Here is a 25,994-nt window from a genome sequence, read left to right on the forward strand (position 1 = left end):
TTGACTCTCAGAGGTGTATCATCACTTTTGGAGATAAAATGAGCATCTTTATCGTCATTTTCATGCTTCTAGGGAGTCAAAACTCAAGATTTGGCTCATGGTTAAAAGTGACTTAAAAAGGCCCAAATGCTCACTTCGAGGGCTTAAAACGTGTTTATTCACTGCGGGAAGAGATATAAACAACATTTAGAGTAAAATAATGTTCATGCGAGAACGTTCAATTTTTCATGCAAAACGATCGTTGACCCGCGACCTGATGAAATTGCTCTGAGATGACCAAAATGGTCCGTTTTGAAAATGTTCATCTTTCAACAAATTTTTACTCTCAGAGGTGGATCATCAGTTTTGGAGCTAAAATGAGCATCTTTATAGTCATTTTCATGCTTCTAGGGAGCCAAAACTCAAGATTTGGCTCATGGGTAAAAGTGACTTAAAAGGACCCAAATGCTCACTTCGAGGGCTTAAAACATGTTTATTCACTGCGGGAAGAGATATAAACAACATTTAGAGTAAATTATTGTTCATCCGAGAACGTTCAATTTTTCATGCAAAACGATCGATGACCCGCGACCTGATGAAATTGCTCTGAGATGACCAAAATGGTCCGTTTTAAAACCTTCCATCTTTCAACTAATTCTGACTTTCAGAGGTGGATCATCACTTTTGGAGATAAAATGAGCATCTTTATCGTCATTTTCATGCTTCTAAGGAGCAAAAACTCAAGATTTGGCTCATGGTTAAAAGTGAATTAAAGAACCCAAATGCTCACTTCGAGGGCTTAAAACTTGTTTATTCACTGCGGGAAGAGATATAAACAACATTTAGAGTAAATTAATGTTCATGCAAGAACGTTCAATTTTTCATGCAAAACGATCGATGACCCGCGATCTGATGAAATTGCTCCGAGATGACCAAAATGGTCCGTTTTGAAAATTTTCATCTTTCAACTAATTTTGACTCTCAGAGGTGGATCATCACTTTTGGAGATAAAATGAGCATCTTTATCGTCATTTTCATGCTTCTAGGGAGCCAAAACTCAAGATTTGGCTCATGGTTAAAAGTGATTCAAAAAGGCCCAAATGCTCACTTCGAGGGCTTAAAACGTGTTTATTCACTGCGGGAAGAGATATAAACAACATTTAGAGTAAATTATTGTTCATGCGAGAACGTTCAATTTTATGCAAAACGATCGATGACCCGCGACCTGATGAAATTGCTCTGAGATGACCAAAATGGTCCGTTTTAAAACCTTCCATCTTTCAACTAATTCTGACTTTCAGAGGTGGATCATCACTTTTGGAGATAAAATGAGCATCTTTATCGTCATTTTCATGCTCCTAAGGAGCCAAAACTCAAGATTTGGCTCATGGTTAAAAGTGAATTAAAAGGACCAAAATGCTCACTTCGAGGGCTTAAAACGTGTTTATTCACTGCGGGAAGAGATATAAACAACATTTAGAGTAAATTATTGTTCATGCGAGAACGTTCAATTTTATGCAAAACGATCGATGACCCGCGACCTGATGAAATTGCTCCGAGATGACCAAAATGGTCCGTTTTGAAATTTTTCATCTTTCAACTAATTTTGACTCTCAGAGGTGGATCATCACTTTTGGAGATAAAATGAGCATCTTTATCGTCATTTTCATGCTTCTAGGGAGCCAAAACTCAAGATTTGGCTCATGGTTAAAAGTGACTTAAAAAGGCCCAAATGCTCACTTCGAGGGCTTAAAACGTGTTTATTCACTGTGGGAAGAGATATAAACAACATTTAGAGTAAATTAATGTTCATGCAAAACGTTCAATTTTTCATGAAAAACGATCGATGACCCGCGACCTGATGAAATTGCTCTGAGATGACCAAAATAGTCCGTTTTGAAAATGTTCATCTTTCAACTAATTTTGACTCTCAGAGGTGTATCATCACTTTTGGAGATAAAATGAGCATCTTTATCGTCATTTTCATGCTTCTAGGGAGTCAAAACTCAAGATTTGGCTCATGGTTAAAAGTGACTTAAAAAGGCCCAAATGCTCACTTCGAGGGCTTAAAACGTGTTTATTCACTGCGGGAAGAGATATAAACAACATTTAGAGTAAATTAATGTTCATGCGAGAACGTTCAATTTTTCATGCAAAACGATCGATGACCCGCGACCTGATGAAATTGCTCTGAGATGACCAAAATAGTCCGTTTTGAAAATGTTCATCTTTCAACTAATTTTGACTCTCAGAGGTGGATCGTCACTTTTGGAGATAAAATGAGCATCTTTATCGTCATTTTCATACTTCTAGGGAGCCAAAACTCAAGATTTGGCTCATGGTTAAAAGTGACTTAAAAAGGCCCAAATGCTTACTTTGAGGGCTTAAAACGTGTTTATTCACTGCGGGAAGAGATATAAACAACATTTAGAATAAATTAATGTTCATGCAAGAACGTTCAATTTTTCATGCAAAACGATCGATGACCCGCGAACTGATGAAATTGCTCCGAGATGACCAAAATGGTCCGTTTTGAAAATTTTCATCTTTCAACTAATTTTGACTCTCAGAGGTGGATCATCACTTTTGGAGATAAAATGAGCATCTTTATCGTCATTTTCATGCTTCTAGGGAGCCAAAACTCAAGATTTGGCTCATGGTTAAAAGTGACTTAAAAAGGCCCAAATGCTCACTTCGAGGGCTTAAAACGTGTTTATTCACTGTGGGAAGAGATATAAACAACATTTAGAGTAAAATAATGTTCATGCGAGAACGTTGAATTTTTCATGCAAAACGATCGTTGACCCGCGACCTGATGAAATTGCTCCGAGATGACCAAAATGGTCCGTTTTGAAAATTTTCATCTTTCAACTAATTTTGACTCTCAGAGGTGGATCATCACTTTTGGATATAAAATGAGCATCTTTATCGTCATTTTCATGCTTCTAGGGAGCCAAAACTCAAGATTTGGCTCATGGTTAAAAGTGACTTAAAAGGACCCAAATGCTCACTTCGAGGGCTTAAAACGTGTTTATTCACTGCGGGAAGAGATATAAACAACATTTAGAGTAAATTAATGTTCATGCAAGAACGTTCAATTTTTCATGCAAAACGATCGATGACCCGCGACCTGATGAAATTGCTCCGAGATGACCAAAATGGTCCGTATTGAAAATGTTCATCTTTCAACTAATTTTGACTCTCAGAGGTGGATCATCACTTTTGGATATAAAATGAGCATCTTTATCGTCATTTTCATGCTTCTAGGGAGCCAAAACTCAAGATTTGGCTCATGGTTAAAAGTGACTTAAAAAGGCCCAAATGCTCACTTTGAGGGATTAAAGCGTGTTTATTCACTGCAGGAAGAGATATAAACAACATTTAGAGTAAATTAATGTTCATGCAAGAACGTTCTATTTTTCTTGCAAAACGATCGATGACCCGCGACCTGATGAAATTGCTCCGAGATGACCAAAATGGTCCGTTTTGAAAATTTTCATCTTTCAACTAATTTTGACTCGCAGAGGTGGATCATCACTTTTGGATATAAAATGAGCATCTTTAACGTCATTTTCATGCTTCTAGGGAGCCAAAATTCAAGATTTGGCTCATGGTTAAAAGTGACTTAAAAAGGCCCAAATGCTCACTTCGAGGGCTTAAAACGTGTTTATTCACTGCGGGAAGAGATATAAACAACATTTAGAGTAAATTATTGTTCATGCGAGAACGTTCAATTTTTCATGCAAAACGATCGATGACCCGCGACCTGATGAAATTGCTCTGAGATGACCAAAATGGTCCGTTTTAAAACCTTCCATCTTTCAACTAATTCTGACTTTCAGAGGTGGATCATCACTTTTGGAGATAAAATGAGCATCTTTATCGTCATTTTCATGCTTCTAGGGAGCCAAAACTCAAGATTTGGCTCATGGTTAAAAGTGACTTAAAAAGGCCCAAATGCTCACTTCGAGGGCTTAAAACGTGTTTATTCACTGCGGGAAGAGATATAAACAACATTTAGAGTAAATTATTGTTCATCCGAGAACGTTCAATTTTTCATGCAAAACGATCGATGACCCGCGATCTGATGAAATTGCTCCGAGATGACCAAAATGGTCCGTTTTGAAAAGTTTCATCTTTCAACTAATTTTGACTCTCAGAGGTGGATCATCACTTTTGGAGATAAAATGAGCATCTTTATCGTCATTTTCATGCTTCTAGGGAGCCAAAACTCAAAATTTGGCTCATGGTTAAAAGTGACTTAAAAAGGCCCAAATGCTCACTTCGAGGGCTTAAAACGTGTTTATTCACTGCGGGAAGAGATATAAACAACATTTAAAGTAAATTATTGTTGATGCGAGAACGTTCAATTTTTCATGCAAAACGATCGATGACCCGCGACCTGATGAAATTGCTCTGAGATGACCAAAATGGTCCGTTTTAAAACCTTCCATCTTTCAACTAATTCTGACTTTCAGAGGTGGATCATCACTTTTGGAGATAAAATGAGCATCTTTATCGTCATTTTCATGCTTCTAAGGAGCCAAAACTCAAGATTTGGCTCATGGTTAAAAGTGAATTAAAAGGACCCAAATGCTCACTTCGAGGGCTTAAAACGTGTTTATTCACTGCGGGAAGAGATATAAACAACATTTAGAGTAAATTAATGTTCATGCAAGAACGTTCAATTTTTCATGCAAAACGATCGATGACCCGCGACCTGATGAAATTGCTCAGAGATGACCAAAATGGTCCGTTTTGAAAATTTTCATCTTTCAACTAATTTTGACTCTCAGAGGTGGATCATCACTTTTGGAGATAAAATGAGCATCTTTATCGTCATTTTCATGCTTCTAGGTATCCAAAACTCAAGATTTGGCTCATGGTTAAAAGTGACTTAAAAAGGCCCAAATGCTCACTTCGAGGGCTTAAAACGTGTTTATTCACTGCGGGAAGAGATATAAACAACATTTAGAGTAAATTAATGTTCATGCGAGAACGTTCAATTTTTCATGAAAAACGATCGATGACCCACGACCTGATGAAATTGCTCTGAGATGACCAAAATAGTCCGTTTTGAAAATGTTCATCTTTCAACTAATTTTGACTCTCAGAGGTGTATCATCACTTTTGGAGATAAAATGAGCATCTTTATCGTCATTTTCATGCTTCTAGGGAGCCAAAACTCAAGATTTGGCTCATGGTTAAAAGTGACTTAAAAAGGCCCAAATGCTCACTTCGAGGGCTTAAAACGTGTTTATTCACTGCGGGAAGAGATATAAACAACATTTAGAGTAAATTATTGTTCATGCGAGAACGTTCAATTTTTCATGCAAAACGATCGATGATCCGCGACCTGATGAAATTGCTCTGAGATGACCAAAATGGTCCGTTTTAAAACCTTCCATCTTTCAACTAATTCTGACTTTCAGAGGTGGATCATCACTTTTGGAGATAAAATGAGCATCTTTATCGTCATTTTCATGCTTCTAAGGAGCCAAAACTCAAGATTTGGCTCATGGTTAAAAGTGACTTAAAAACGCCCAAATGCTCACTTTGAGGGATTAATACGTGTTTATTCACTGCGGGAAGAGATATAAACAACATTTAGAGTAAATTAATGTTCATGCAAGAACGTTCAATTTTTCATGCAAAACAATCGATGACCCGCGACCTGATGAAATTGCTCCGAGATGTCCAAAATGGTCCGTTTTGAAAATTTTCATCTTTCAACTAATTTTGACTCTCAGAGGTGGATCATCACTTTTGGATATAAAATGAGCATCTTTATCGTCATTTTCATGCTTCTAGGGAGCCAAAACTCAAGATTTGGCTCATGGTTAAAAGTGACTTAAAAAGGCCCAAATGCTCACTTCGAGGGCTTAAAACGTGTTTATTCACTGCGGGAAGAGATATAAACAACATTTAGAGTAAATTATTGTTCATCCGAGAACGTTCAATTTTTCATGCAAAACGATCGATGACCCGCGATCTGATGAAATTGCTCCGAGATGACCAAAATGGTCCGTTTTGAAAAGTTTCATCTTTCAACTAATTTTGACTCTCAGAGGTGGATCATCACTTTTGGAGATAAAATGAGCATCTTTATCGTCATTTTCATGCTTCTAGGGAGCCAAAACTCAAAATTTGGCTCATGGTTAAAAGTGACTTAAAAAGGCCCAAATGCTCACTTCGAGGGCTTAAAACGTGTTTATTCACTGCGGGAAGAGATATAAACAACATTTAGAGTAAATTATTGTTGATGCGAGAACATTCAATTTTTCATGCAAAACGATCGATGACCCGCGACCTGATGAAATTGCTCTGAGATGACCAAAATGGTCCGTTTTAAAACCTTCCATCTTTCAACTAATTCTGACTCTCAGAGGTGGATCATCACTTTTGGAGATAAAATGAGCATCTTTATCGTCATTTTCATGCTTCTAAGGAGCCAAAACTCAAGATTTGGCTCATGGTTAAAAGTGAATTAAAAGGACCCAAATGCTCACTTCGAGGGCTTAAAACGTGTTTATTCACTGCGGGAAGAGATATAAACAACATTTAGAGTAAATTAATGTTCATGCAAGAACGTTCAATTTTTCATGCAAAACGATCGATGACCCGCGACCTGATGAAATTGCTCAGAGATGACCAAAATGGTCCGTTTTGAAAATTTTCATCTTTCAACTAATTTTGACTCTCAGAGGTGGATCATCACTTTTGGAGATAAAATGAGCATCTTTATCGTCATTTTCATGCTTCTAGGTAGCCAAAACTCAAGATTTGGCTCATGGTTAAAAGTGACTTAAAAAGGCCCAAATGCTCACTTCGAGGGCTTAAAACGTGTTTATTCACTGCGGGAAGAGATATAAACAACATTTAGAGTAAATTAATGTTCATGCGAGAACGTTCAATTTTTCATGAAAACCGATCGATGACCCGCGACCTGATGAAATTGCTCTGAGATGACCAAAATAGTCCGTTTTGAAAATGTTCATCTTTCAACTAATTTTGACTCTCAGAGGTGTATCATCACTTTTGGAGATAAAATGAGCATCTTTATCGTCATTTTCATGCTTCTAGGGAGTCAAAACTCAAGATTTGGCTCATGGTTAAAAGTGACTTAAAAAGGCCCAAATGCTCACTTCGAGGGCTTAAAACGTGTTTATTCACTGCGGGAAGAGATATAAACAACATTTAGAGTAAAATAATGTTCATGCGAGAACGTTCAATTTTTCATGCAAAACGATCGTTGACCCGCGACCTGATGAAATTGCTCCGAGATGACCAAAATGGTCCGTTTTGAAAATTTTCATCTTTCAACTAATTTTGACTCTCAGAGGTGGATCATCACTTTTGGAGATAAAATGAGCATCTTTATCGTCATTTTCATGCTTCTAGGGATCCAAAACTCAAGATTTGGCTCATGGTTAAAAGTGACTTAAAAAGGCCCAAATGCTCACTTCGAGGGCTTAAAACTTGTTTATTCACTGCGGGAAGAGATATAAACAACATTTAGAGTAAATTAATGTTCATGCAAGAACGTTCAATTTTTCATGCAAAACGATCGATGACCCGCGACCTGATGAAATTGCTACGAGATGACCAAAATGGTCCGTTTTGAAAATTTTCATCTTTCAACTAATTTTGACTCTCAGAGGTGGATCATCACTTTTGGATATAAAATGAGCATCTTTATCGTCATTTTCATGCTTCTAGGGAGCCAAAACTCAAGATTTGGCTCATGGTTAAAAGTGACTTAAAAGGACCCAAATGCTCACTTCGAGGGCTTAAAACGTGTTTATTCACTGCGGGAAGAGATATAAACAACATTTAGAGTAAATTAATGTTCATGCAAGAACGTTCAATTTTTCATGCAAAACGATCGATGACCCGCGACCTGATGAAATTGCTCCAAGATGACCACAATGGTCCGTTTTGAAAATTTTCATCTTTCAACTAATTTTGACTCTCAGAGGTGGATCATCACTTTTGGATATAAAATGAGCATCTTTATCGTCATTTTCATGCTTCTAGGGAGCCAAAACTCAAGATTTGGCTCATGGTTAAAAGTGACTTAAAAAGGCCCAAATGCTCACTTTGAGGGCTTAAAACGTGTTTATTCACTGCGGGAAGAGATATAAACAACTTTTAGAGTAAATTATTGTTCATGCGAGAACGTTCAATTTTTCATGCAAAACGATTGATGACCCGCGACCTGATGAAATTGCTCTGAGATTACCAAAATGGTCCGTTTTAAAACCTTCCATCTTTCAACTAATTCTGACTTTCAGAGGTGGATCATCACTTTTGGAGATAAAATGAGCATCTTTATCGTCATTTTCATGCTTCTAAGGAGCCAAAACTCAAGATTTGGCTCATGGTTAAAAGTGAATTAAAAGGACCCAAATGCTCACTTCGAGGGCTTAAAACATGTTTATTCACTGCGGGAAGAGATATAAACAACATTTAGAGTAAATTAATGTTCATGCAAGAACGTTCAATTTTTCATGCAAAACGATCGATGACCCGCGACCTGATGAAATTGCTCCGAGATGACCAAAATGGTCCGTTTTGAAAATTTTCATCTTTCAACTAATTTTGACTCTCAGAGGTGGATCATCACTTTTGGAGATAAAATGAGCATCTTTATCGTCATTTTCATGCTTCTAGGGAGCCAAAACTAAATATTTGGCTCATGGTTAAAAGTGACTTAAAAAGGACCAAATGCTCACTTCGAGGGCTTAAAACGTGTTTATTCACTGCGGGAAGAGATATAAACAACATTTAGAGTAAATTAAAGTTCATGCAAGAACGTTCAATTTTTCATGCAAAACGATCGATGACCCGCGACCTGATGAAATTGCTCCGAGATGACCAAAATGGTCCGTTTTGAAAATTGTCATCTTTCAACTAATTTTGACTCTCAGAGGTGGATCATCACTTTTGGAGATAAAATGAGCATCTTTATCGTCATTTTCATGCTTCTAGGGAGCCAAAACTCAAGATTTGGCTCATGGTTAAAAGTGACTTAAAAAGGCCCAAATGCTCACTTCGAGGGCTTAATACGTGTTTATTCACCGTGGGAAGAGATATAAACAACATTTAGAGTAAAATAATGTTCATGCGAGAACCTTGAATTTTTCATGCAAAACGATCGTTGACCCGCGACCTGATGAAATTGCTTTGAGATGACCAAAATGGTCCGTTTTGAAAATTTTCATCTTTCAACTAATTTTGACTCTCAGAGGTGGATCATCACTTTTGGAGCTAAAATGAGCATCTTTATAGTCATTTTCATGCTTCTAGGGAGCCAAAACTCAAGATTTGGCTCATGGGTAAAAGTGACTTAAAAGGACCCAAATGCTCACTTCGAGGGCTTAAAACATGTTTAGTCACTGCGGGAAGAGATATAAACAACATTTAGAGTAAATTATTGTTCATGCGAGAACGTTCAATTTTTCATGAAAAACGATCGATGACCCGCGACCTGATGAAATTGCTCCGAGATGACCAAAATGGTCCGTTTTGAAAAATTTCATCTTTTAACTAATTTTGACTCTCAGAGGTGGATCATCACTTTTGGATATAAAATGAGCATCTTTATCGTCATTTTCATGCTTCTAGGGAGCCAAAACTCAAGATTTGGCTCATGGTTAAAAGTGACTTAAAAACGCCCAAATGCTCACTTTGAGGGATTAATACGTGTTTATTCACTGCGGGAAGAGATATAAACAACATTTAGAGTAAATTAATGTTCATGCAAGAACGTTCAATTTTTCATGCAAAACAATCGATGACCCGCGACCTGATGAAATTGCTCCGAGATGTCCAAAATGGTCCGTTTTGAAAATTTTCATCTTTCAACTAATTTTGACTCTCAGAGGTGGATCATCACTTTTGGATATAAAATGAGCATCTTTATCGTCATTTTCATGCTTCTAGGGAGCCAAAACTCAAGATTTGGCTCATGGTTAAAAGTGACTTAAAAAGGCCCAAATGCTCACTTCGAGGGCTTAAAACGTGTTTATTCACTGCGGGAAGAGATATAAACAACATTTAGAGTAAATTATTGTTCATCCGAGAACGTTCAATTTTTCATGCAAAACGATCGATGACCCGCGATCTGATGAAATTGCTCCGAGATGACCAAAATGGTCCGTTTTGAAAATTTTCATCTTTCAACTAATTTTGACTCTCAGAGGTGGATCATCACTTTTGGAGATAAAATGAGCATCTTTATCGTCATTTTCATGCTTCTAGGGAGCCAAAACTCAAGATTTGGCTCATGGTTAAAAGTGACTTAAAAAGGCCCAAATGCTCACTTCGAGGGCTTAAAACGTGTTTATTCACTGCGGGAAGAGATATAAACAACATGTAGAGTAAATTATTGTTGATGGGAGAACGTTCAATTTTTCATGCAAAACGATCGATGACCCGCGACCTGATGAAATTGCTCTGAGATGACCAAAATGGTCCGTTTTAAAACCTTCCATCTTTCAACTAATTCTGACTTTCAGAGGTGGATCATCACTTTTGGAGATAAAATGAGCATCTTTATCGTCATTTTCATGCTTCTAAGGAGCCAAAACTCAAGATTTGGCTCATGGTTAAAAGTGAATTAAAAGGACCCAAATGCTCACTTCGAGGGCTTAAAACGTGTTTATTCACTGCGGGAAGAGATATAAACAACATTTAGAGTAAATTAATGTTCATGCAAGAACGTTCAATTTTTCATGCAAAACGATCGATGACCCGCGACCTGATGAAATTGCTCAGAGATGACCAAAATGGTCCGTTTTGAAAATGTTCATCTTTCAACTAATTTTGACTCTCAGAGGTGTATCATCACTTTTGGAGATAAAATGAGCATCTTTATCGTCATTTTCATGCTTCTAGGGAGTCAAAACTCAAGATTTGGCTCATGGTTAAAAGTGACTTAAAAAGGCCCAAATGCTCACTTCGAGGGCTTAAAACGTGTTTATTCACTGCGGGAAGAGATATAAACAACATTTAGAGTAAAATAATGTTCATGCGAGAACGTTCAATTTTTCATGCAAAACGATCGTTGACCCGCGACCTGATGAAATTGCTCCGAGATGACCAAAATGGTCCGTTTTGAAAATTTTCATCTTTCAACTAATTTTGACTCTCAGAGGTGGATCATCACTTTTGGAGATAAAATGAGCATCTTTATCGTCATTTTCATGCTTCTAGGGATCCAAAACTCAAGATTTGGCTCATGGTTAAAAGTGACTTAAAAAGGCCCAAATGCTCACTTCGAGGGCTTAAAACTTGTTTATTCACTGCGGGAAGAGATATAAACAACATTTAGAGTAAATTAATGTTCATGCGAGAACGTTCAATTTTTCATGAAAAACGATCGATGACCCGCGACCTGATGAAATTGCTCTGAGATGACCAAAATAGTCCGTTTTGAAAATGTTCATCTTTCAACTAATTTTGACTCTCAGAGGTGTATCATCACTTTTGGAGATAAAATGAGCATCTTTATCGTCATTTTCATGCTTCTAGGGAGTCAAAACTCAAGATTTGGCTCATGGTTAAAAGTGACTTTAAAAGGCCCAAATGCTCACTTCGAGGGCTTAAAACGTGTTTATTCACTGCGGGAAGAGATATAAACAACATTTAGAGTAAATTAATGTTCATGCAAGAACGTTCAATTTTTCATGCAAAACGATCGATGACCCGCGACCTGATGAAATTGCTACGAGATGACCAAAATGGTCCGTTTTGAAAATTTTCATCTTTCAACTAATTTTGACTCTCAGAGGTGGATCATCACTTTTGGAGATAAAATGAGCATCTTTATCGTCATTTTCATGCTTCTAGGGAGCCAAAACTCAAGATTTGGCTCATGGTTAAAAGTGACTTAAAAAGGCCCAAATGCTAACTTCGAGGGCTTAAAACGTGTTTAGTCACTGCGGGAAGAGATATAAACAACATTTAGAGTAAATTATTGTTCATGCGAGAACGTTCAATTTTTCATGCAAAACGATCGATGACCCGCGACCTGATGAAATTGCTCCGAGATGACCAAAATGGTCCGTTTTGAAAATTTTCATCTTTCAACTAATTTTGACTCTCAGAGGTGGATCATCACTTTTGGATATAAAATGAGCATCTTTATCGTCATTTTCATGCTTCTAGGGAGCCAAAACTCAAGATTTGGCTCATGGTTAAAAGTGACTTAAAAGGACCCAAATGCTCACTTCGAGGGCTTAAAACGTGTTAATTCACTGCGGGAAGAGATATAAACAACATTTAGAGTAAATTAATGTTCATGCAAGAACGTTCAATTTTTCATGCAAAACGATCGATGACCCGCGACCTGATGAAATTGCTCCAAGATGACCACAATGGTCCGTTTTGAAAATTTTCATCTTTCAACTAATTTTGACTCTCAGAGGTGGATCATCACTTTTGGATATAAAATGAGCATCTTTATCGTCATTTTCATGCTTCTAGGGAGCCAAAACTCAAGATTTGGCTCATGGTTAAAAGTGACTTAAAAAGGCCCAAATGCTCACTTTGAGGGCTTAAAACGTGTTTATTCACTGCGGGAAGAGATATAAACAACATTTAGAGTAAATTATTGTTCATGCGAGAACGTTCAATTTTTCATGCAAAACGATTGATGACCCGCGACCTGATGAAATTGCTCTGAGATTACCAAAATGGTCCGTTTTAAAACCTTCCATCTTTCAACTAATTCTGACTTTCAGAGGTGGATCATCACTTTTGGAGATAAAATGAGCATCTTTATCGTCATTTTCATGCTTCTAAGGAGCCAAAACTCAAGATTTGGCTCATGGTCAAAAGTGAATTAAAAGGACCCAAATGCTAACTTCGAGGGCTTAAAACGTGTTTAGTCACTGCGGGAAGAGATATAAACAACATTTAGAGTAAATTATTGTTCATGCGAGAACGTTCAATTTTTCATGCAAAACGATCGATGACCCGCGACCTGATGAAATTGCTCCGAGATGACCAAAATGGGTCGTTTTGAAAATTTTCATCTTTCAACTAATTTTGACTCTCAGAGGTGGATCATCACTTTTGGATATAAAATGAGCATCTTTATCATCATTTTCATGCTTCTAGGGAGCCAAAACTCAAGATTTGGCTCATGGTTAAAAGTGACTTAAAAGGACCCAAATGCTCACTTCGAGGGCTTAAAACGTGTTTATTCACTGCGGGAAGAGATATAAACAACATTTAGAGTAAATTAATGTTCATGCAAGAACGTTCAATTTTTCATGCAAAACGATAGATGACCCGCGACCTGATGAAATTGCTCCAAGATGACCAAAATGGTCCATTTTGAAAATTTTCATCTTTCAACTAATTTTGACTCTCAGAGGTGGATCATCACTTTTGGATATAAAATGAGCATCTTTATTGTCATTTTCATGCTTCTAGGGAGCCAAAACTCAAGAATTGGCTCATGGTTAAAAGTGACTTAAAAAGGCCCAAATGCTCACTTTGAGGGATTAAAACGTGTTTATTCACTGCGGGAAGAGATATAAACAACATTTAGAGTAAATTAATGTTCATGCAAGAACGTTCAATTTTTCATGCAAAACGATCGATGACCCGCGACCTGATGAAATTGCTCCGAGATGACCAAAATGGTCCGTTTTGAAAATTTTCATCTTTCAACTAATTTTGACTCTCAGAGGTGGATCATCACTTTTGGAGATAAAATGAGCATCTTTATCGTCATTTTCATGCTTCTAGGGAGCCAAAACTCAATATTTGGCTCATGGTTAAAAGTGACTTAAAAAGGACCAAATGCTCACTTCGAGGGCTTAAAACGTGTTTATTCACTGCGGGAAGAGATATAAACAACATTTAGAGTAAATCAATGTTCATGCAAGAACGTTCAATTTTTCATGCAAAACGATCGATGACCCGCGACCTGATGAAATTGCTCTAGGATGACCAAAATAGTCCGTTTTGAAAATTTTCATCTTTCAACTAATTTTGACTCTCAGAGGTGGATCGTCACTTTTGGAGATAAAATGAGCATCTTTATCGTCATTTTCATACTTCTAGGGAGCCAAAACTCAAGATTTGGCTCATGGTTAAAAGTGACTTAAAAAGGCCCAAATGCTTACTTTGAGGGCTTAAAACGTGTTTATTCACTGCGGGAAGAGATATAAACAACATTTAGAGTAAATTAATGTTCATGCAAGAACGTTCAATTTTTCATGCAAAACGATCGATGACCCGCGAACTGATGAAATTGCTCCGAGATGACCAAAATGGTCCGTTTTGAAAATTTTCATCTTTCAACCAATTTTGACTCTCAGAGGTGGATCATCACTTTTGGAGATAAAATGAGCATCTTTATCGTCATTTTCATGCTTCTAGGGAGCCAAAACTCAAGATTTGGCTCATGGTTAAAAGTGACTTAAAAAGGCCCAAATGCTCACTTCGAGGGCTTAAAACGTGTTTATTCACTGTGGGAAGAGATATAAACAACATTTAGAGTAAAATAATGTTCATGCGAGAACGTTGAATTTTTCATGCAAAACGATCGTTGACCCGCGACCTGATGAAATTGCTCTGAGATGACCAAAATGGTCCGTTTTGAAAATGTTCATCTTTCAACTAATTTTTACTCTCAGAGGTGGATCATCACTTTTGGAGCTAAAATGAGCATCTTTATAGTCATTTTCATGCTTCTAGGGAGCCAAAACTCAAGATTTGGCTCATGGGTAAAAGTGACTTAAAAGGACCCAAATGCTCACTTCGAGGGCTTAAAACGTGTTTAGTCACTGCGGGAAGAGATATAAACAACATTTAGAGTAAATTATTGTTCATGCGAGAACGTTCAATTTTTCATGCAAAACGATCGATGACCCGCGACCTGATGAAATTGCTCCGAGATGACCAAAATGGTCCGTTTTGAAAATTTTCATCTTTCAACTAATTTTGACTCTCAGAGGTGGATCATCACTTTTGGATATAAAATGAGCATCTTTATCGTCATTTTCATGCTTCTAGGGAGCCAAAACTCAAGATTTGGCTCATGGTTAAAAGTGACTTAAAAGGACCCAAATGCTCACTTCGAGGGCTTAAAACGTGTTTATTCACTGCGGGAAGAGATATAAACAACATTTAGAGTAAATTAATGTTCATGCAAGAACGTTCAATTTTTCATGCAAAACGATCGATGACCCGCGACCTGATGAAATTGCTCCGAGATGACCAAAATGGTCCGTTTTGAAAATGTTCATCTTTCAACTAATTTTGACTCTCAGAGGTGGATCATCACTTTTGGATATAAAATGAGCATCTTTATCGTCATTTTCATGCTTCTAGGGAGCCAAAACTCAAGATTTGGCTCATGGTTAAAAGTGACTTAAAAAGGCCCAAATGCTCACTTTGAGGGATTAAAGCGTGTTTATTCACTGCAGGAAGAGATATAAACAACATTTAGAGTAAATTAATGTTCATGCAAGAACGTTCTATTTTTCTTGCAAAACGATCGATGACCCGCGACCTGATGAAATTGCTCCGAGATGACCAAAATGGTCAGTTTTGAAAATTTTCATCTTTCAACTAATTTTGACTCGCAGAGGTGGATCATCACTTTTGGATATAAAATGAGCATCTTTATCGTCATTTTCATGCTTCTAGGGAGCCAAAATTCAAGATTTGGCTCATGGTTAAAAGTGACTTAAAAAGGCCCAAATGCTCACTTCGAGGGCTTAAAACGTGTTTATTCACTGCGGGAAGAGATATAAACAACATTTAGAGTAAATTATTGTTCATGCGAGAACGTTCAATTTTTCATGCAAAACGATCGATGACCCGCGACCTGATGAAATTGCTCTGAGATGACCAAAATGGTCCGTTTTAAAACCTTCCATCTTTCAACTAATTCTGACTTTCAGAGGTGGATCATCACTTTTGGAGATAAAATGAGCATCTTTATCGTCATTTTCATGCTTCTAAGGAGCCAAAACTCAAGATTTGGCTCATGGTTAAAAGTGAATTAAAGAACCCAAATGCTCACTTCGAGGGCTTAAAACTTGTTTATTCAGTGCGGGAAGAGATATAAACAACATTTAGAGTAAATTAATGTTCATGCAAGAACGTTCAATTTTTCATGCAAAACGATCGATGACCCGCGACCTGATGAAATTGCTCCGAGATGACCAAAATGGTCCGTTTTGAAAATTTTCATCTTTCAACTAATTTTGACTCTCAGAGGTGGATCATCACTTTTGGAGATAAAATGAGCATCTTTATCGTCATTTTCATGCTTCTAGGGAGCCAAAACTCAATATTTGGCTCATGGTTAAAAGTGACTTAAAAAGGACCAAATGCTCACTTCGAGGGCTTAAAACGTGTTTATTCACTGCGGGAAGAGATATAAACAACATTTAGAGTAAATTAAAGTTCATGCAAGAACGTTCAATTTTTCATGCAAAACGATCGATGACCCGCGACCTGATGAAATTGCTCCGAGATGACCAAAATGGTCCGTTTTGAAAATTGTCATCTTTCAACTAATTTTGACTCTCAGAGGTGGATCATCACTTTTGGAGATAAAATGAGCATCTTTATCGTCATTTTCATGCTTCTAGGGAGCCAAAACTCAAGATTTGGCTCATGGTTAAAAGTGACCTAAAAAGGCCCAAATGCTCACTTCGAGGGCTTAAAACGTGTTTATTCACTGCGGGAAGAGATATAAACAACATTTAGAGTAAATTAATGTTGATGCAAGAACGTTCAATTTTTCATGCAAAACGATCGATGACCCGCGACCTGATGAAATTGCTCTGAGATGACCAAAATGGTCCGTTTTGAAAATTTTCATCTTTCAACTAATTTTGACTCTCAGAGGTGGATCATCACTTTTGGAGATAAAATGAGCATCTTTATCGTCATTTTCATGCTTCTAAGGAGCCAAAACTCAAGATTTGGCTCATGGTTAAAAGTGACTTAAAAAGGCCCAAATGCTCACTTCGAGGGCTAAAAACGTGTTTATTCACTGCGGGAAGAGATATAAACAACATTTAGAGTAAATTAATGTTCATGCAAGAACGTTCAATTTTTCATGCAAAACGATCGATGACCCGCGATCTGATGAAATTGCTCCGAGATGACCAAAATGGTCCGTTTTGAAAATTTTCATCTTTCAACTAATTTTGACTCTCAGAGGTGGATCATCACTTTTGGAGATAAAATGAGCATCTTTATCGTCATTTTCATGCTTCTAGGGAGCCAAAACTCAAGATTTGGCTCATGGTTAAAAGTGACTTAAAAAGGCCCAAATGCTCACTTCGAGGGCTTAAAACGTGTTTATTCACTGCGGGAAGAGATATAAACAACATTTAGAGTAAATTATTGTTCATGCGAGAACGTTCAATTTTTCATGCAAAACGATCGATGACCCGCGACCTGATGAAATTGCTCTGAGATGACCAAAATGGTCCGTTTTAAAACCTTCCATCTTTCAACTAATTCTGACTTTCAGAGGTGGATCATCACTTTTGGAGATAAAATGAGCATCTTTATCGTCATTTTCATGCTTCTAAGGAGCCAAAACTCAGGATTTGGCTCATGGTTAAAAGTGAATTAAAAGGACCCAAATGCTCACTTCGAGGGCTTAAAACGTGTTTATTCACTGCGGGAAGAGATATAAACAACATTTAGAGTAAATTAATGTTCATGCAAGAACGTTCAATTTTTCATGCAAAACGATCGATGACCCGCGACCTGATGAAATTGCTCAGAGATGACCAAAATGGTCCGTTTTGAAAATTTTCATCTTTCAACTGATTTTGACTCTCAGAGGTGGATCATCACTTTTGGAGATAAAATGACCATCTTTATCGTCATTTTCATGCTTCTAGGGAGCCAAAACTCAAGATTTGTCTCATGGTTAAAAGTGACTTAAAAAGGCCCAAATGCTCACATCGAGGGCTTAAAACGTGTTTATTCACTGCGGGAAGAGATATAAACAACATTTAGAGTAAATTAATGTTCATGCGAGAAAGTTCAATTTTTCATGAAAAACGATCGATGACCGGCGACCTGATGAAATTGCTCTGAGATGACCAAAATAGTCCGTTTTGAAAATGTTCATCTTTCAACTAATTTTGACTCTCAGAGGTGTATCATCACTTTTGGAGATAAAATGAGCATCTTTATCGTCATTTTCATGCTTCTAGGGAGTCAAAACTCAAGATTTGGCTCATGGTTAAAAGTGACTTAAAAAGGCCCAAATGCTCACTTCGAGGGCTTAAAACGTATTTATTCACTGCGGGAAGAGATATAAACAACATTTAGAGTAAAATAATGTTCATGCGAGAACGTTCAATTTTTCATGCAATACGATCGTTGACCCGCGACCTGATGAAATTGCTCCGAGATGACCAAAATGGTCCGTTTTGAAAATTTTCATCTTTCAACTAATTTTGACTCTCAGAGGTGGATCATCACTTTTGGAGATAAAATGAGCATCTTTATCGTCATTTTCATGCTTCTAGGGATCCAAAACTCAAGATTTGGCTCATGGTTAAAAGTGACTTAAAAAGGCCCAAATGCTCACTTCGAGGGCTTAAAACGTGTTTATTCACTGCGGGAAGAGATATAAACAACATTTAGAGTAAATTAATGTTCATGCAAGAACGTTCAATTTTTCATGCAAAACGATCGATGACCCGCGACCTGATGAAATTGCTACGAGATGACCAAAATGGTCCGTTTTGAAAATTTTCATCTTTCAACTAATTTTGACTCTCAGAGGTGGATCATCACTTTTGGAGATAAAATGAGCATCTTTATCGTCATTTTCATGCTTCTAGGGAGCCAAAACTCAAGATTTGGCTCATGGTTAAAAGTGACTTAAAAAGGCCCAAATGCTAACTTCGAGGGCTTAAAACGTGTTTAGTCACTGCGGGAAGAGATATAAACAACATTTAGAGTAAATTATTGTTCATGCGAGAACGTTCAATTTTTCATGCAAAACGATCGATGACCCGCGACCTGATGAAATTGCTCCGAGATGACCAAAATGGTCCGTTTTGAAAATTTTCATCTTTCAACTAATTTTGACTCTCAGAGGTGGATCATCACTTTTGGATATAAAATGAGCATCTTTATCGTCATTTTCATGCTTCTAGGGAGCCAAAACTCAAGATTTGGCTCATGGTTAAAAGTGACTTAAAAGGACCCAAATGCTCACTACGAGGGCTTAAAACGTGTTTATTCACTGCGGGAAGAGATATAAACAACATTTAGAGTAAATTAATGTTCATGCAAGAACGTTCAATGTTTCATGCAAAACGATCGATGACCCGCGACCTGATGAAATTGCTCCAAGATGACCAAAATGGTCCGTTTTGAAAATTTTCATCTTTCAACTAATTTTGACTCTCAGAGGTGGATCATCACTTTTGGATATAAAATGAGCATCTTTATCGTCATTTTCATGCTTCTAGGGAGCCAAAACTCAAGATTTGGCTCATGGTTAAAAGTGACTTAAAAAGGCCCAAATGCTCACTTTGAGGGCTTAAAACATGTTTATTCACTGCGGGAAGAGATATAAACAACATTTAGAGTAAATTATTGTTCATGCGAGAACGTTCAATTTTTCATGCAAAACGATTGATGACCCGCGACCTGATGAAATTGCTCTGAGATTACCAAAATGGTCCGTTTTAAAACCTTCCATCTTTCAACTAATTCTGACTTTCAGAGGTGGATCATCACTTTTGGAGATAAAATGAGCATCTTTATCGTCATTTTCATGCTTCTAAGGAGCCAAAACTCAAGATTTGGCTCATGGTTAACAGTGAATTAAAAGGACCCAAATGCTCACTTCGAGGGCTTAAAACGTGTTTATTCACTGCGGGAAGAGATATAAACAACATTTAGAGTAAATTAATGTTCATGCAAGAACGTTCAATTTTTCATGCAAAACGATCGATGACCCGCGACCTGATGAAATTGCTATGAGATAACCAAAATGGTCCGTTTTGAAAATTTTCATCTTTCAACTAATTTTGACTCTCAGAGGTGGATCATCACTTTTGGAGATAAAATGAGCATCTTTATCGTCATTTTCATGCTTCTAGGGAGCCAAAACTCAAGATTTGGCTCATGGTTAAAAGTGACTTAAAAAGGCCCAAATGCTAACTTCGAGGGCTTAAAACGTGTTTAGTCACTGCGGGAAGAGATATAAACAACATTTAGAGTAAATTATTGTTCATGCGAGAACGTTCAATTTTTCATGCAAAACGATCGATGACCCGCGACCTGATGAAATTGCTCCGAGATGACCAAAATGGTCCGTTTTGAAAATTTTCATCTTTCAACTAATTTTGACTCTCAGAGGTGGATCATCACTTTTGGATATAAAATGAGCATCTTTATCATCATTTTCATGCTTCTAGGGAGCCAAAACTCAAGATTTGGCTCATGGTTAAAAGTGACTTAAAAGGACCCAAATGCTCACTTCGAGGGCTTAAAACGTGTTTATTCACTGCGGGAAGAGATATAAACAACATTTAGAGTAAATTAATGTTCATGCAAGAACGTTCAATTTTTCATGCAAAACGATCGATGACCCGCGACCTGATGAAATTGCTCCGAGATGACCAAAATGGTCCGTTTTGAAAATTTTCATCTTTCAACTAATTTTGACTCTCAGAGGTGGATCATCACTTTTGGAGATAAAATGAGCATCTTTATCGTCATTTTCATGCTTCTAGGGAGCCAAAACTCAATATTTGGCTCATGGTTAAAAGTGACTTAAAAAAGACCAAATGCTCACTTCGAGGGCTTAAAACGTGTTTATTCACTGCGGGAAGAGATATAAACAACATTTAGAGTAAATTACTATTTATGCGAGAACGTTCAATTTTTCATGGAAAATGATCGATGACCCGCGACCTGATGAAATTGCTCTGAGATGACCAAAATGGTCCGTTTTAAAACCTTCCATCTTTCAACTAATTCTGACTTTCAGAGGTGGATCATCACTTTTGGAGATAAAATGAGCATCTTTATCGTCATTTTCATGCTTCTAAGGAGCCAAAACTCAAGATTTGGCTCATGGTTCAAAGTGAATTAAAGAACCCAAATGCTCACTTCGAGGGCTTAAAACTTGTTTATTCACTGCGGGAAGAGATATAAACAACATTTAGAGTAAATTAATGTTCATGCAAGAACGTTCAATTTTTCATGCAAAACGATCGATGACCCGCGACCTGATGAAATTGCTCCGAGATGACCAAAATGGTCCGTTTTGAAAATTTTCATCTTTCAACTAATTTTGACTCTCAGAGGTGGATCATCACTTTTGGAGATAAAATGAGCATCTTTATCGTCATTTTCATGCTTCTAGGGAGCCAAAACTCAAGATTTGGCTCATGGTTAAAAGTGACCTAAAAAGGCCCAAATGCTCACTTCGAGGGCTTAAAACGTGTTTATTCACTGCGGGAAGAGATATAAACAACATTTAGAGTAAATTATTGTTCATCCGAGAACGTTCAATTTTTCATGCAAAACGATCGATGACCCGCGATCTGATGAAATTGCTCCGAGATGACCAAAATGGTCCGTTTTGAAAAGTTTCATCTTTCAACTAATTTTGACTCTCAGAGGTGGATCATCACTTTTGGAGATAAAATGAGCATCTTTATCGTCATTTTCAAGCTTCTAGGGAGCCAAAACTCAAGATTTGGCTCATGGTAAAAAGTGACTTAAAAAGGCCCAAATGCTCACTTCGAAGGCTTAAAACGTGTTTATTCACTGCGGGAAGAGATATAAACAACATTTAGAGTAAATTAATGTTCATGCAAGAACGTTCAATTTTTCATGCAAAACGATCGATGACCCGCAATCTGATGAAATTGCTCCGAGATGACCAAAATGGTCCGTTTTGAAAATTTTCATCTTTCAACTAATTTTGACTCTCAGAGGTGGATCATCACTTTTGGAGATAAAATGAGCATCTTTATCGTCATTTTCATGCTTCTAGGGAGCCAAAACTCAAGATTTGGCTCATGGTTAAAAGTGACTTAAAAAGGCCCAAATGCTCACTTCGAGGGCTTAAAACGTGTTTATTCACTGCGGGAAGAGATATAAACAACATTTAGAGTAAATTATTGTTCATGCGAGAACGTTCAATTTTTCATGCAAAACGATCGATGACCCGCGACCTGATGAAATTGCTCCGAGATGACCAAAATGGTCCGTTTTGAAAATTTTCATCTTTCAACTAATTTTGACTCTCAGAGGTGGATCATCACTTTTGGAGATAAAATGAGCATCTTTATCGTCATTTTCATGCTTCTAGGGAGCCAAAACTCAAGATTTGGCTCATGGTTAAAAGTGACTTAAAAAGGCCCAAATGCTCACTTCGAGGGCTTAAAACGTGTTTATTCACTGCGGGAAGAGATATAAACAACATTTAGAGTAAATTAATGTTCATGCGAGAACTTTCAATTTTTCATGAAAAACGATCGATGACCCGCGACCTGATGAAATTGCTCTGAGATGACCAAAATAGTCCGTTTTGAAAATGTTCATCTTTCAACTAATTTTGACTCTCAGAGGTGTATCATCACTTTTGGAGATAAAATGAGCATCTTTATCGTCATTTTCATGCTTCTAGGGAGTCAAAACTCAAGATTTGGCTCATGGTTAAAAGTGACTTAAAAAGGCCCAAATGCTCACTTCGAGGGCTTAAAACGTATTTATTCACTGCGGGAAGAGATATAAACAACATTTAGAGTAAAATAATGTTCATGCGAGAACGTTCAATTTTTCATGCAATACGATCGTTGACCCGCGACCTGATGAAATTGCTCCGAGATGACCAAAATGGTCCGTTTTGAAAATGTTCATCTTTCAACTAATTTTGACTCTCAGAGGTGGATCATCACTTTTGGAGATAAAATGAGCATCTTTATCGTCATTTTCATGCTTCTAGGGATCCAAAACTCAAGATTTGGCTCATGGTTAAAAGTGACTTAAAAAGGCCCAAATGCTCACTTCGAGGGCTTAAAACGTGTTTATTCACTGCGGGAAGAGATATAAACAACATTTAGAGTAAATTAATGTTCATGCAAGAACGTTCAATTTTTCATGCAAAACGATCGATGACCCGCGACCTGATGAAATTGCTACGAGATGACCAAAATGGTCCGTTTTGAAAATTTTCATCTTTCAACTAATTTTGACTCTCAGAGGTGGATCATCACTTTTGGAGATAAAATGAGCATCTTTATCGTCATTTTCATGCTTCTAGGGAGCCAAAACTCAAGATTTGGCTCATGGTTAAAAGTGACTTAAAAAGGCCCAAATGCTAACTTCGAGGGCTTAAAACGTGTTTAGTCACTGCGGGAAGAGATATAAACAACATTTAGAGTAAATTATTGTTCATGCGAGAACGTTCAATTTTTCATGCAAAACGATCGATGACCCGCGACCTGATGAAATTGCTCCGAGATGACCAAAATGGTCCGTTTTGAAAATTTTCATCTTTCAACTAATTTTGACTCTCAGAGGTGGATCATCACTTTTGGATATAAAATGAGCATCTTTATCGTCATTTTCATGCTTCTAGGGAGCCAAAACTCAAGATTTGGCTCATGGTTAAAAGTGACTTAAAAGGACCCAAATGCTCACTACGAGGGCTTAAAACGTGTTTATTCACTGCGGGAAGAGATATAAACAACATTTAGAGTAAATTAATGTTCATGCAAGAACGTTCAATGTTTCATGCAAAACGATCGATGACCCGCGACCTGATGAAATTGCTCCAAGATGACCAAAATGGTCCGTTTTGAAAATTTTCATCTTTCAACTAATTTTGACTCTCAGAGGTGGATCATCACTTTTGGATATAAAATGAGCATCTTTATCGTCATTTTCATGCTTCTAGGGAGCCAAAACTCAAGATTTGGCTCATGGTTAAAAGTGACTTAAAAAGGCCCAAATGCTCACTTTGAGGGCTTAAAACATGTTTATTCACTGCGGGAAGAGATATAAACAACATTTAGAGTAAATTATTGTTCATGCGAGAACGTTCAATTTTTCATGCAAAACGATTGATGACCCGCGACCTGATGAAATTGCTCTGAGATTACCAAAATGGTCCGTTTTAAAACCTTCCATCTTTCAACTAATTCTGACTTTCAGAGGTGGATCATCACTTTTGGAGATAAAATGAGCATCTTTATCGTCATTTTCATGCTTCTAAGGAGCCAAAACTCAAGATTTGGCTCATGGTTAACAGTGAATTAAAAGGACCCAAATGCTCACTTCGAGGGCTTAAAACGTGTTTATTCACTGCGGGAAGAGATATAAACAACATTTAGAGTAAATTAATGTTCATGCAAGAACGTTCAATTTTTCATGCAAAACGATCGATGACCCGCGACCTGATGAAATTGCTACGAGATAACCAAAATGGTCCGTTTTGAAAATTTTCATCTTTCAACTAATTTTGACTCTCAGAGGTGGATCATCACTTTTGGAGATAAAATGAGCATCTTTATCGTCATTTTCATGCTTCTAGGGAGCCAAAACTCAAGATTTGGCTCATGGTTAAAAGTGACTTAAAAAGGCCCAAATGCTAACTTCGAGGGCTTAAAACGTGTTTAGTCACTGCGGGAAGAGATATAAACAACATTTAGAGTAAATTATTGTTCATGCGAGAACGTTCAATTTTTCATGCAAAACGATCGATGACCCGCGACCTGATGAAATTGCTCCGAGATGACCAAAATGGTCCGTTTTGAAAATTTTCATCTTTCAACTAATTTTGACTCTCAGAGGTGGATCATCACTTTTGGATATAAAATGAGCATCTTTATCATCATTTTCATGCTTCTAGGGAGCCAAAACTCAAGATTTGGCTCATGGTTAAAAGTGACTTAAAAGGACCCAAATGCTCACTTCGAGGGCTTAAAACGTGTTTATTCACTGCGGGAAGAGATATAAACAACATTTAGAGTAAATTAATGTTCATGCAAGAACGTTCAATTTTTCATGCAAAACGATCGATGACCCGCGACCTGATGAAATTGCTCCGAGATGACCAAAATGGTCCGTTTTGAAAATTTTCATCTTTCAACTAATTTTGACTCTCAGAGGTGGATCATCACTTTTGGAGATAAAATGAGCATCTTTATCGTCATTTTCATGCTTCTAGGGAGCCAAAACTCAATATTTGGCTCATGGTTAAAAGTGACTTAAAAAAGACCAAATGCTCACTTCGAGGGCTTAAAACGTGTTTATTCACTGCGGGAAGAGATATAAACAACATTTAGAGTAAATTACTATTTATGCGAGAACGTTCAATTTTTCATGGAAAATGATCGATGACCCGCGACCTGATGAAATTGCTCTGAGATGACCAAAATGGTCCGTTTTAAAACCTTCCATCTTTCAACTAATTCTGACTTTCAGAGGTGGATCATCACTTTTGGAGATAAAATGAGCATCTTTATCGTCATTTTCATGCTTCTAAGGAGCCAAAACTCAAGATTTGGCTCATGGTTCAAAGTGAATTAAAGAACCCAAATGCTCACTTCGAGGGCTTAAAACTTGTTTATTCACTGCGGGAAGAGATATAAACAACATTTAGAGTAAATTAATGTTCATGCAAGAACGTTCAATTTTTCATGCAAAACGATCGATGACCCGCGACCTGATGAAATTGCTCCGAGATGACCAAAATGGTCCGTTTTGAAAATTTTCATCTTTCAACTAATTTTGACTCTCAGAGGTGGATCATCACTTTTGGAGATAAAATGAGCATCTTTATCGTCATTTTCATGCTTCTAGGGAGCCAAAACTCAAGATTTGGCTCATGGTTAAAAGTGACCTAAAAAGGCCCAAATGCTCACTTCGAGGGCTTAAAACGTGTTTATTCACTGCGGGAAGAGATATAAACAACATTTAGAGTAAATTATTGTTCATCCGAGAACGTTCAATTTTTCATGCAAAACGATCGATGA

This window comes from Lissotriton helveticus, chromosome 2_1 (genome assembly GCF_964261635.1).
Source record: "Lissotriton helveticus chromosome 2_1, aLisHel1.1, whole genome shotgun sequence".
In the NCBI taxonomy this organism is placed as follows: Eukaryota; Metazoa; Chordata; class Amphibia; order Caudata; family Salamandridae; genus Lissotriton; species Lissotriton helveticus.